This window comes from Ahaetulla prasina, chromosome 1 (assembly GCF_028640845.1).
Source record: "Ahaetulla prasina isolate Xishuangbanna chromosome 1, ASM2864084v1, whole genome shotgun sequence".
In the NCBI taxonomy this organism is placed as follows: Eukaryota; Metazoa; Chordata; class Lepidosauria; order Squamata; family Colubridae; genus Ahaetulla; species Ahaetulla prasina.
The window spans coordinates 67,811,144-67,825,971 of NC_080539.1; positions in this window are offsets into that span (position 1 = coordinate 67,811,144).

The following is a 14,828-nucleotide window of genomic DNA, read 5'->3' on the forward strand; positions in this document are numbered from 1 at the left end:
ATTGTAACTTCAAGGATGAATGGTAAATCCCTTATTCCAAGGCTGTTGTAACTATGAACTGTTATTAAATGAATTATCTTTCTTGCTTTCATTTTTCATTTTAGTTTTCTCTATTATTTCTTCCTTTTTATTTCTTCCTTCTTCCTTTATCTTAATTTGTATTTTTATACTCATTTTTTAAAATTATATTAATTTTTTTAAAAAGTTTGATTTTGAGGAGAGCATTTGTCTATTTAATTGCTTTATAATTAAATCCGTTTTGCAAATAAACCTGCTATGCAATTATACCTGCTATGCAAACCTATGCAGATTAGCAGATTAAATATGATAAAATATGTATTCTTGCAAAATTATCAGATAGTGTTTTGAAAAATGGATGTGTGCCTCACTCATTTAAAACTTCACAGATTTCATTTGGTACACAGAGAATCCCTATGCTAATCTGGGATGGGAGAGGCAAATAACCAATATGAATTTTCAGCTGTATTGCTTATTCTACTAAACCAAATTAGTCCAAATTGGATGGAAACATTGCTTGCAAGGTCTGCAAACTGAAGAATGAAGCTGACTTGCATAGAGCAATTAATCCAAGAAATGAAATTACACAGATGCCAACAATATAAATTTTTTTGACAAAAAAATGAAAAAGTTGTAGCCTTTTATCCAACACTATTTGTTTCACCTCTTTATTTTTCAGTGGTAGCATTTATTACATTGATATGTTACTGAAGAGTTATAAAGCTTTCATGGGTTGATTACAGCTACTGTTCTGGGAGTTTGATTAGAAAAGAATAGAGCTGGAAGGGACCTTGGAGGTCTTCTAGTCCAGCCCCCTGCACAAGCAGGAGAACCTATACCATCTCAGACAAGTGGCTATCCAGTCTCTTCTTAAAAACCTCCAGTGATGGAGCACCCATGATTTCTGAAGGCAAGCTGTTCCACTGGTTAATTGTCCTTACTGTTAGGAAGTTTCTCCTTAATTCCAGGTTGCTTCTTTCTTTGACCAGTTTCTAACCATTATTTCTCATCCTGCCCTTCTTCTTTGTGGCACCCCTCAAATACTGAAATGCTACTATCATGTCACCCCTAATTCTTCTTTTCTTTAGACTAGCCGGGCCCAAAACCTGAAGCTGTTCTTCATATGGTTTAGTCTCAAGGCCTTTTACCATCTTAGTTGCTCTTCTCTGAATTTCTGAAAGTCTCAACATCTTTTTTGTAGTATGGTGACCAAAATTGGTTGCAGTATTTCAGGTGTGGTTTTGTAAACAGGACCAACAAAAGTGACTAGCCTATAGTCACCCAAAAGATCTATAGTCAAGTGATGGGTGAGTCTGGTTCTCTCTTGGCCCATTAAAGATTGAACCATTAAATCACCTGGCCCTGAAAGGCCTTATTTGTTCAGGACATAATGTGTGAATGGTTTATTTCACCACTTTTTAGTTCCCTCTTCAGGTTCCAGATGCCTTTCATAGGCATATTCAGTGAGGGGATTCAGCCAGTTTGCACCACTTCGGGAGAACCAGTTGCTAACTTTCTAAGCAGTTTGGCAAACTTGTTGTTGGAAGAAATTGTTTGGGCAGAAAACCAGTTGTTAAATTACTTGAATTCCACCACTGGGCATATTCCTATGGTTGAGTATTAATGTGAACAAGGTATTTAATCAGAATGTGTGGGAAGCTCCCCAACTGCCAGCAGCACCTAATATGACATACCTTAGTCTGATATGGAGCAGCCTTTTGACAGCCTCCCAAATGCTACAACTGTCTGCCACTATTTTTTAAATTCTGTTTTGGAAGGAAGGGAGGGAGTCAAAGATGGCATAGAGGAAGATTCATCAATTGCTTTCTTCCCATGTTTCATTCTTCTTTATGAATCTGCAGGAAATGGCTGGAGGCTTTAATTTTTATTTGGGCAGCAAGAAACAGCCATCTTTTAACTCTCTCATTACTGTGTGCATGACATGGGTGACCAGAAAAGGCTAGTTCAGCTATAGAAACCCTCAGTCCTGTTTGAGGTTAAACATTCCTCTTCTCTCTACTTCTTGTTGACCAAATTTATTGAGCTGTGGGAGCAGGTCCTGTTCTGAAATAAGTGGCATAGGTGACTGCATTGTTTTAATCCTGTGATATTCTGAATAGCTCACAAAGAATCACAAAAGTAATATTTATGTTTCAGTTTTTAATTCAGTGCAACAGTGATCGGTCAATAGAGAAGTGATGAATTACTTTCTGATATTGTTGTTCCCTGTCTTGGAATTATTATGTCAGTTCTTCTGCACTATAAGACCATTCTGCATGTGAATAACAATGTTTTCACATATAACATGATATATCAGTCCTTTCAGCAGCACAGTGCCTCATCCATATGTTTTTCACTATCGTGGAATTTCCCCTCCCTCCTGTAACCAACTGGTTGTCAGATTTTTTTTTTTTTGTTCCTTCTAGCTGTGCACAGGAAACATGCAGTTCACAAGATAGCATGATAAAAGCAGGACCAACTTTCTTTATCCTAGAAAAACAGTGGTTGACTTTTTCCTCCTCTTCTCTATTAGTCATCATATGAGGATAGACAAAGGTGTTTGAAACATATGAAATTTAGCATCGTTAGGGTTTAACTGAGGCCAAGGACCTAGAAGGTATGTCAGACCTTGAATTTTGGATATATGGCAGGAATATTTTTTTCCCTCTTCCTGTTGAAAGTAACCTATTCAGTATAGTCTGTTTCAGATGTTTCGTATGTCTGAGACTAGAAATTTCAGGTGCATTGCAATACATTAGGAACCTCCTATATTGCCCCAAATTTGGACTAAAGAAACCATCATGGTTCTGATGCCATTTTGATGGCATTAGTGTCATGGCGTTCCTTTCATCAGTTGCAACTAATTTACCAACTGTAACCTTACTTGGCCAGAAAGAGCTAATTTTCTGGTTGGTTTGTTACAATGTCCTGTATCTGGGGCTGCCTTTGAAAATGGCCTGGAAACTTCAGTTAGTTCAGTAGTGCTTGTTGGGACATGCTAATATGCTAATACACTATACCATCTACACTGCTTGCTGGTTTGCTTCTGGATCAAACTCAAAAAAACTTTTTAATTACTATTTTTAAGCCTAAATGACTCGGGACCACTTTACCTAAAGTAGTGCCTTCTTCCATTTGTACCTACCTGGACATCAAGGTCCAGATAGGTACAAAAGAGGTCAAGTGAATAAGGGGTACAACTTTAACTATGGTGGAACTCCATTTAAGGAATTCATCACCATTATCACCATCTAGAGAAGCTCAACTGGTGTTGAGAAAGAAGCTTTCTATTATCCTACATGTAAAATATACATCAGAAACATGACTTTGGAGATTATCATGTTCTTCCAGTCTGGGGTACACAGGATAAAGGTTTTAAATTGCAAAGAAAAGAAAGTTCCAATTGATCACAAGAAATAACTTACTAACAGCAAAAGCAGTTTCACCATGAAACCAATTGCAAGAGAGGTGGTAATCTCCCCTCCCTTGGAGATGTTCAAGTAGAAACTTGACAGTCATCTGCTGCAAATGCTTTAAATTGTACTCCTTAACAGAGTGGGGGATTGGAAAAAAATGTATAAATGGTCCCTTTTGGCTCTGAGATTAATTTATACTGACTGAGCATCCCAGACAAAATTAATCCCCATAGAAAAATTGCTTTTGGTTCTCCTTTCTGTCGCTTTTTAGCCAATTTCAACATAGGTTGGGTAGCAGAATACATTCAATATAGAATCTCTCTCCACCTCCTGTAGTGTCCCTGGTTTGAAAACCAAGGGGCACATACTGAATTCCTGGCATTTCCTTCCTATAGCCAGAAACACTGAATTAATTTCTGGGCTGTCGACAACTCAAAATTCTGAGCTTAAAACAAGCGATAGTACTTTTCCATTTTGTATGTTTTGAATACTGTTTATTTTCTACAGGTAAAAGACAGAGGAGGGAAAGGCTTACTAACACGTTCATCCCCCCCCCCACCTTTTCACTGCTGAAAACAACAGCAACAGCAGCAGCAACAAAAAGAATGGAAAAGGATTATAATCACAATTGTTTCTGACAATTTATGGAAGCTGAAAGATAGATGGTTGAGTTTTATTGCAGACAGGTGCTCTCCATAGTTTGCTAAGGTTTGGGGTCCCTGAGCAAATCTTTGTTGATTGCCAATTTTAATCATCCTTCTTTCATACAAGGTCAATGTGCTGGGCTACAAAGTATCAACCTTGTCCTCTTGTTGTCCAGACACCATTAACTGTAATTAGAAACAGGAGGAACTGTCATAACTATGATAGAGACAGATGAAGCTATGCAATATTATAAACAGTAGTCTGTCTTAATCACAGAGGACAAAGTCACTGCTAACTTTAAGGTCCTAGTATACTATCTACAGCATACACTCATATTTCCTTTCAGGCTCAATGAATCCTTTAGAATTCTGTTATCCTTTCTCAGAATTCACATCTGGGTAGATGCTACCCTTCATTTCAACCAGGACTTAGTTGTTTTCAGGGACATGAACAATGATCCCAACAGATTCCATCTGCACTACAAATGCAAAATAACATTAACTCAAACTGATGCAAGTCATCAAATGAAAGGGAAAGAGAAAGTCTGCTTCACCTGAACAGAAGGATGCAAAGAAAGTAAATTATGTTGACGTTTTTAATACAATGTGGCATATAAATGTGTTAATTAAAATTAAAGTTTTGGTGGTTTACAAAAAAGTTGGATTGGCTCTCATATCTAGTAATGTATTAATATGGATTTTAGTTCTATTAGTATATACAAACCAAATTATTTTTTATCTTGGTCACAGGGTAAAGATGCTTTTTTATTTTCATAAAGTGTTGATTTTGAGGACAAAACTAAACCGCCAATTCTATTGGTGTGTTTCCAGAGGAATTTGACTAATCTTGGCAAATCTCAGTGATTTTTCATACTGACTTAAGTCAGTTTGGTTTAGTGCAGGGATTCCCAACTGGGGGTGCATGCACCCCTTGGGGGTGCGAGACAATATTCCAGGTGGTGACAAAACTTGGGTTTAGAAGTTTCAAAATTATAGAATATATGCATAATTATATACATATAATTATTTATTTTTTGCAAGAATATATCAGAAGCATTCTAGGGGTGCAGGGTATAGAAAAGGTTGGGAACCCAGACTCTAGTGGTTAAAGTTCCAGGCCAGAAACCAGAAGATGGTGAGTTCTAGTACTGCCTTAGGCATGTATTTATTTATTTATTTTATTTATTTATTTATTAAATTTTTATACCGCCCTTCTCCCGAAGGACTCAGGGCGGTGTACAGCCGGAGATAAAATACAAAATATGTACAATTAAAACAAATTAAATAGCAAAATTACAAAAACGGCTAATAATTAAAATTAAATTTAAAATATTTAAGAATATTAATAAAACCCCAATTTAAAATCAAACTATTATGCCAGTCCCGCTTGAGTAAATAAGTATGTTTTTAGCTCACGACGGAAGGTCCGAAGATCAGGCACTTGACGTAGGCCAGGGGGGAGTTCATTCCAGAGCGTTGATGCTCCCACAAAGAAGGCCCTACCCCTGGGGGCCGCCAGCCGACACTGTTTGGCGGATGGCACCCTAAGGAGACCCTCTCTATGAGAGCGTACGGGTCGGTGGGAGGCATAGGGTAACAGCAGGCGGTCTCGTAAGTACCCGGGTCCTAAGCCATGGAGCGCTTTAAAGGTGGTAACCAAAATCTTGAAGTGCACCCGAAAGACCACAGGAAGCCAGTGCAGACTACGGAGCAGTGGTGTTACGTGGGAGCCACGAGCGGCTCCCATTACTACTCGCGCAGCCGCATTCTGGACTAACTGTAGCCTCCGGGTGCACTTCAAGGGCAGCCCCATGTAGAGAGCATTGCAGTAATCCAACCGAGACGTAGCCAGAGCGTGAGTGACTGTGCATAAGGCATCCCGGTCAAGGAAAGGACGCAACTGGCGGACCAAGCGGACTTGGTAAAAGGCCCTCCTGGAGACGGCCGCCAGATGTTCATCAAAGGACAGCCGTCCATCCAGGAGGACGCCCAAGTTGCGAACCACCTCCTTTGGGGCGGATGCAGCTGACTGTACCGGGGTGCTGGCATCCACAGCCACTCCGTCTTGGAGGGATTGAGCTTGAGTCTGTTTCTCCCCATCCAGACCCGTACAGCTTCTGGGCACCGGGACAGCACTTCGACCGCTTCATTCAAGGTCACCCAGTAAACTGGCTGGGTGACCTTGGGCTAGTCACATTCTCTTAGCCCAATTCACACCACAGGTTGCTATTGTGGGGAAAAGAGGAAGAGGAAGAACTATTATGTATGTTCGTTGCCTTATGTAGGACTGGTGAGATCTTGAAGTATCTCCATTATTGTTGCTGACGCCCCCTGTATGCCTTATAATTTTTAAAACTTTTAATAATGATATATTTTTGTTATATTTATTATTTTATAGCTTTTATAAGCTGCCCAGAGTCCTTTTTTTAAGAGATGGGCAGCTATATAAATTTGGTAAGTGAATACGCAATACAATAATTATTTGTTGGGTGATAGGTGAAAAATGAATTTCTGTCTTACTCTGAGAAAATATTTTTTTAAATGAAACTTTTGCTCCTTAGTAGTTAAGTCAGTAATCAAATATCTAACTTGCTAATTAGATACATCAACCAGGGGGCAGGATTCAAATGTGTTGGTGCTGAACAACTTTGGGTCAGTCCCAAATGTGCCTTTTCAAAAGGCAACTGGACTTGTTTTTTCCTTGAAGAATTGAAGATGTTTCAATGCTCATCCAAGAAACTTGTTCAGTTCTGATTGAATGGTGGATGATCTTTTTTTTTTTATTGAAAAAGTTTTAAAAAACAAAAACATTTCCCCCCCTTTTTCCCCCCCTCCCTCCCAGAAAACCCCCTTCCCCCCTCCCTTCCCCCAGCTTCCCGGTCAATCACAAGGTATTGTTATACATAAACCAAACATAGAGTAAAATTTTCCTTCTAATCCAATTAACCTCATCCAAATCTTTTCATCTCCCAACCCCTCCCATTACATAAAATAATACTTCCTAATTATTCAAAGGCAATCTGATATTTCTTAATCTGATATCTGTTTTGTAGATAATCAATCCATTTTTCCATTCAATTAAATATCTTTCCTGTATTGTCTTTTAAAAAGCTGAGATTTTAGCCATCTCAGCCAAATTAATGACTTTCAATATCCATTCTTCTATTGTAGGTACTTCTTCTTCTTCCAGTATTGTCCAATCAACAGTCTTGCTGTTGTTATTAAATTCAGAATCAATTTAGTCTCAATCCCTGTACAATCCGTTATAATTCCCAAAAGGAAAAATTGTGGCAGGAACTTTATCTTCTTCTTCAGTACATTTTGAATAATCCACCAAATTCTTATCCAAAAGGCCTTAATTTTCTTGCAAGTCCACCAAATATGAAAATATGTAGCGTCATCACAATCACACCTCCAACACTTTGCTTGGATATCAGGATACATACATGATAATTTTTGGGATCTAAGTGCCATCTATAAAACATCTTATAAAAATGTTTCCTTAAATTCTGTTCTTGTGTAAACTTAACATTTCTAACCCAGATTTTCTCCCATGTTTCCAACATTATTGGTTCCTGAATATTCTGTGCCCATTTTATCATACAGTCCTTTACCAAATCCTTTTCCGAATCTATTTCAAGCAACACATTATACAATCTCTTTATATGCTCCTGGGTCTGATTTCTAATTTGCTTTATTAAATTTTCCTCCCTTTGCATTATACCAATTTTTTGATCTTCTTTCCATCTAGCACTTATTTGCCCATATTGAAACCAAGTATAATTCCTCCCTTCTTCATTTAATACCTGTAATGATTTTAATTGCAATCTACCTCCTTCAGCATACAAAAGTTCTTTATAAGTAATCATTTCCTGTTTCTGTTCTATATTTATATTCTCTATTGCATGTCTGGGGCTGATCTTCACTTGGTCTTTAGCACTCTTTCTGAGAGTTGTCAAGGCCACTTGGAGGTTTATCTTTGCCCTAGGGGTGACCCAAATGGTGCAAATGGGTGTGGAACCTTCTTGGAACTCCTGAGGAGACAGGTGGTGTATCTTTCTCGGTTGAGAGAGGGCTATTCAGTCTTAATGTATAATGTATAATGTATATGGTGTCTTTGACCCCTCTTTCAAACCAAATTGCTTTTTGAAAAAGCACATTTGGGGCAACTATAATCTGGATGACCAAGAATCCCCACAGACAACCTTAGGCCAGAATATCACAAAAATATGTTCTTCCATAAATTGCCTGTCCAAACACTCTGATAATTCTCTGAAGTCTTATGGTGGGACATATGGAGAATATCTCCATATATCCCACCAAGCAAAGTTAAGTAAGCAGCTATGACATGGATGGCATTCTCAGTTCTAGATCTTTTTTTGTGGAATGCCTTCTTAAGAGAAAGACTTTTAATGCCTGCACTCATAGCATCTTGGGGCATGATGGGGATAGTTATTTTCTTTAGATGGTTTTGATATGAAATAGCATTAGCAATAACACTTAGACTTATATACCACTTCATAGTGTTTTACAGCTCTCTCTAAGCGGTTTATTGCCCCCAACAATCTGGGTGCTCATTTTACCGACCTCGGAAGGATGGAAGGCTGAGTCAAACTGCAATTTGAGCCTGGTGCAATTCAATCTGTCAAACTGCTGGCAGCCGGGGATCAGCAGAAGTAGCCTGCAGTACTGCAATCTAACCACTGAGCTACAGCAGCTCCTTTTTGCATTATGCTGGTATATGCACATGTTCTTTTTTTCCCTTCCCTATGCTATATTGTAATATTTTATTTTAGTTCTACAATCTGGCCAAAGAACTCTAGTTACTAAGTTGATCATATATATAATTAGTTAATTAATTAAATTGCATAGTCTGGAGATGCAACCCACTCAGCTCCCCAGAAATACCTTTCCTTCTTTACTGAAAGCAGAAATGATAGCCCTGATTCAATGTGGAATGAATAATAATTCCTTCGCCTCTCATACCTGCAAATCAGAAATGGCTTTACCATTTTTATTCCTCCACAATGAATGCACTTTATACATTCAATTAAAGCAAAGCAAAGATTGCAGAACATTGTTTGCCTGGTTGTTCGTTTTTTACAGCAAGTTCATTTCAGTCACAGTGGAACACACTCACTTAGTCTTTCTCTTGCTGAAGAGTTCTTACTATACATTTTGAAGTATGCTTCCAACCATATGAGTAAAATATATTTGCAGAAGCCAAATTTGGTGTCATGTTTATATTATAAATGTTCAGTCAGTGGGAAAACAGAAATATTAGCATGTGACTTCACTTAAACAATTACAAAAATGCAGCTGGAAATTCACATGTTGCTTACTGAGCTAAAGCATAGCAAAGTAAAAAAGCTATTTATTGCTTAACAGATGTACCTGCAGAAAATAACAGTGTGCTCATGAATATTTAGCTCATGTAAACAGAGAGAAAGACAATTTTACTTTATCCAGCATGTCTTTATTCAGTTCCACTTGTAATCTGTAGACATCAAACTCTGTATAACCATGAGAGCAAAAGTGTCTAATAGTGCCATAAACTGTAGCTACTGGTTAAAAAAAACAATAGTTACACTATAAAAATGCACTGATATAGTGGAGGTCTTTTATTAATAAATGTTCAACTGGCCATGAGGTGGAAGAAAACTAAAATGGCATAAAATGTGGGTCCTTATCCAGCATGTGAGGGTCTATTAAACAGATTAAATCCTGTTTCACTGCTGCCCACCCACTTTCTAAATCCTGTCTGCTAATCAAAGCAAGCTGTGATTGGTGGATGGTTTTGGCACATGGCTTTAGCAATTCTTTCCATCTTTTTCTTGCTCCAAACTCTATTGTATCATATCTTCCCCAATCCTTCTTTGCAACTAATTTCTTCCCTGTGCCTCCTGTGTCCACCCCCTTTTCTTACAGTTCTTCCTCCATCACTTTCCTTCCTCCATCCATCACCATATCTCAGTGTTGATAATGTATCATGTGAACATAGCAGACGTGGTCCTCCATCACCTTTCCTGCTGACAAGGTTACAGTGGTACAGTTCACCCTCACTAAGGCCACAAACTGTCTCCTAAATCCCTGGACCTAGTGAATATCACATTATTCAGATGCCATTATAAAGAATAAAAAGGAAAAACTTTACAGAATCTTTCCATATCCCTGGCCAGATTCAGAATAAGGGTATTCAATGGATTTTTCACTGGTGGTACTAATAAAGGGGAATATTTGTAGTTCAAGGTTGAAATGAAGGGTCCTTAGACATTCCAGACATCTCATTACCCAAACTAGGTAACATCATCAGTGCTAGTGATTATGTATGGTTATATATAAATTGGCTAAATAGTTGGGCAGCAGCACATTTTTGGCATTCTATAAGCACAGATCTTTTTAGATTGGGCCTCCTGAGAAAATAATTCAAATACTACTGATATTTTTTTATTCAATTCTTTCTACTATGTAGTTTCCTATTATTCTTTCTCTCCTTGTAAACTTTTCTTGCTTCTTCCATGCCTACATACTCTTTTATAAACAGCCTTTTTTTTCTTTTAACTTCTCAAATCAATTTGTTCCATTCATGATACTTTTCAGCAGCATTACTCTGTATGGTGCTTGGCACTGTTCTAATGGGCAACTATCACTCTGTTATTCTGACTGAGGTCACATTTTCCATTAAGTTATGAGAAAGTCACCAGCCATGCTGACTTGGGCTAAAGGGAACTGTAATCTTCTTTCTTTTCCAGCCAAAAGCAACAGTTTGATCTAGAATATCACAGAATGTAATCTCTATAGCAGACTAGCTAACCTGATCAACTCCAAGAGTTCCAAGGATAGAGGCTCTTGAGTCCCAACTAACATAAGCCAAAAGCAAAGAGTAAGAAAACTATAATTCAAAATTTGTGAAGGACATTAGGGTAAATACTCATAGCATATTGGGTCAACTCCTTTATTAAACCTTTCATTTGAAAATACAATTTATTCATGAACATTTTTTTAAAATGTCCAATTTTTTTCCCTGGAAGCTTAAAGTGTCTTTCATTAAGATTGTTCTTCTAATTATTCCCACAATACATCACATGAGATAAACTGGATTTAGAGATAATAATTGGCCTATAATTGGCCCACATTCATCCACTGAGTTTCCTTGGTTAAGAATAGACTTAAATCTGGTTCTCCCCCACTCCTACTCCAAAACTTAGCTTATTATCTGAAGCTTTATGCCACAGTGTCATATTCTTCCCTACTAAAGTTTCTTAGATCTGATTTCAAATTAACCCTTGAACAGAAACTTTTTACGATCTGTTTAGAGATTGGATTTAGGATTTACAATCTAAATTGTGGTATTTTGTTCTAGAATTTTTTAAAATGTATATGATCAAAAATCAAACTAGAATATTTCTCGTGAATGAAGGAGAATATATGTGTCCCAGGATAATATTGCAGGATCCAATCTGAGTCAGTCACTGGGACCAGAGATTTAGTCTTCCGAGCTTTCAGGCTCATGCTGGAGCCCATCCGCAGGAAACTTTTCTCTAGCAGAATGTGTGTTTTGGGCTTTCAACAACCCAATAAACATCTAAAAAGTCACACACAAAAGTCACCATATAAATGCCACAGACAGAATAGCCCAAAGCACACACTCTGCTGGAGAAAAGTTTTCTAAGGTTTGGCTCCAGCATGACTCTGACAGCTCAGACAACTAAACCTCTAGTCCCAGATTGGATCCTGCAAGAATATTTCTTTATTTGGAAAATTGTTTTACAGCTCATTTTGCTTAATGCTCTCTTTTAAGACAATTTAGCTGATTATGTATGTATGTATGTATGTATGTATGTATGTATGTATGTATGTATGTATGTATGTGTTAGATCCTATGATGGAAGAGATGGACACAGCTCTTTCTGTAACAAGAGCTCTTTATTAGTAGACCAGTACAACCCAACAACTTGCTTGTCTGGCAGTGTCCTCTTTTATAGAGGGCTGTCAGACAGCTTAACCAATGAGCTTCAAGTATTTTTCTGCCATTTTGGAGGACCTGAGTGAAGCCTATAGATCACTCATTATATGGTACATAACAGTATGTATGTATGTATGTTTGTATGTATGTATGTATCTGTGTGTCTATTACAATGTCCTTTCTGTTGAAGACTACTTCAATTGCAACAATACATGAGCACACAATAGATTTAAGCTTAATGTGAACTGCTCCAATCTTGATTGCAGAAAATATGACTTCAGTAACAGAGTTGTTAATACTTGGAATACACTACCTGTCTCTGTGGTCTCTTCCCAAAATCCCCAAAGCTTCAACCAAAAACTGTCTACTATTGACCTCACCCCATTCCTAACAGGTCTGTAAGGGATGTGCGTAAGAGCACAAGCGTGCCTACCGTTCCTGTCCTAATGTTCCCTTTCATTATATCCAATTAATATAGTTATTACATACTTATGCTTATATATATGCTTATATATCGTATAGTTATTTCATGCTTGTCACAACAGTACTTATACTGTTGTGACAAATAAATAAAATAAATAAATAAATAAATAAAGTATGTATATATATTAGTCTGGTCAGCTTCAGCATATTAGTTTGCTGATTTTGAGTGCACACGGACACTTTTTATCCCCTGCTTGGGGATAAAAAACAGCTTCTAAAGCACAGCTGAGAGGGAGCAGCAATGAGAAAAGAGGGCAAAGCATGGAGATCCTTCACTCACTAGCGCCTCGTTAGGGCTGGAAAAAAAGCTTCGAAAAAGCTACATTTGGAGTATAAGACACATCCAAATTTTCAGCCTCTTTGGGGGGGGGAGGGTGTCTTATACTCTGAAAAAATACGGTATTAGACAAGCATCCCTTCTAAGCTTTAAAAGGAGACTGACTTTGCTGTGTCTGCTATCTGGATAGATGTTGTCTCCTAGGATGTTCTTTGTGCTCAATTACTCAGCAGGTATTATCTCACTGAGCTATTATCTCACAGAGAGTAATATTTCCTCAGTTACCCATTTTCAGAATCTCTAGATGTTAAGTAGAGCCCCAGTGAGATGATATTTGTGACTCTTTTCCTGTGGATAATAGTTTCTAATTCTGATATTAAGACTTTCAGGTGAAACTCTAAATATTGTTTACCACAGGATTATTCCAGTGTTCAATGAAAATTGCTAGTTGTTCAGTTATTTTCTTCTAAGAACAGGAATGTGAAAAATTTAGTGGCACCAAGGTGTTAAGTTGATTTGGGGCTGAATACTGAATGGTCTGATATATATTTTTTTGCCTGGGTTCCTTATCCAGCATCTATCCCATCCTTTGTATTGCATCCAAAGCCTTAGTATACTTCCTTTTAGTGCTGTGCAAAGATTCAAATTCAGGTCCCCAAAAGTATTTCAGTGCATGTTACTTTCATAGCGATCCCCCATTTTCCAAAAGCATTCGGGATAAGTACATTGTTTTGTATATATTTACATCTATATTTACTTCTACATGTATATAACTGAATTGTAAACAGTATCTTGAACCCACTCATTCCTCCAAAGGGGCAGACATGCTTGCAAATGTTATCCAATCGTAGCAAGAAATAGAAATATTATTGGGCAGGTTTTTTTTTTCTTTCTTAAAAATCAGTGTGGACCAGTAGCTGTCCCTTAATCCCTTGTACATATTTTTTCCTGAAATTTGACAGGTTTCTTTCCTCAAAAGGGCTTATTATGACAATTTCATTATATTCTGAAAAAAGGAGAAAAAGGTATAGATATTTGCATATTTCAATGATCATAAATGGATAGTACAAAAGCATTAAAGTGTTAAAGGAAGATTTAGATTCTGAGTCAAATTAGGCAGCATCCATCACTTTACAATAACATGGCATATTTTTGTAACTGCCAGAGAGGTCTCTAAATTAATTCTTTAATCAGTATGCACTTTTAATTGAAGTACCATAATATAGCAAAAGTGTAGTAAAATGTTTTATTTAAGACAAAAGGGGCATTTGCTGACTTATCTTCACACCTGCCATGGGGTAGTAGATTAAAGATTATGAACTGCTAATAGGCCCAACACAAATCTGTGTCTCTAAGGCAACTGAAAAATACAAGTGAATACAAAATATAAAATATTATAAAATATTATAAATAAATATACATTCACTTTTCTTGGTGTATTGCTTTTTCTCCACATAATAATCTTATTTTTTTTAAAAAAAAACACAAATCAGTTACATGAATGAGACTCGATCAGTTTGTTTTTCATTGATTTTTAAAATGAATGTGTATTTTGTAGAAAGGCATAATGGTTTATATCACCCTGGCCTATGCTGTTTCCTGATTGTTTTGTCTTTTATTGCATTCCCAACTCAGGTGACAATTCTGAAAACCAGCTCTTGGGGACCAGAGAAAATTAATTGAGGTGGCCCCTGTAAAATGTTCTGGGTATGCATATAAGCATCCTCCAAGCAGAATTTAATCAGAGCAATGATTAGTGAAGCAGCTTTCATAATGTTCACATAAAAGAACTTTATTTACAGGAATAAATTAGACATGTAGGCAAAGCATAACTCCATGCTAACTACATCCTACTAGGATAAAAGTTAGAGAGCGTATCTGTTTGTGTGTGTGTGTGTGTGTGTGTGTGTGTGTGTGTGTGTGTGTCTGAGCAGAAAAACAGAAGGAAGTAATTTAATATTACTAATTCCTTAGTCATCTTCTCATCCTCTTCCTTTTTTTCAGAGTTTCTCTTTTGTCTCTCA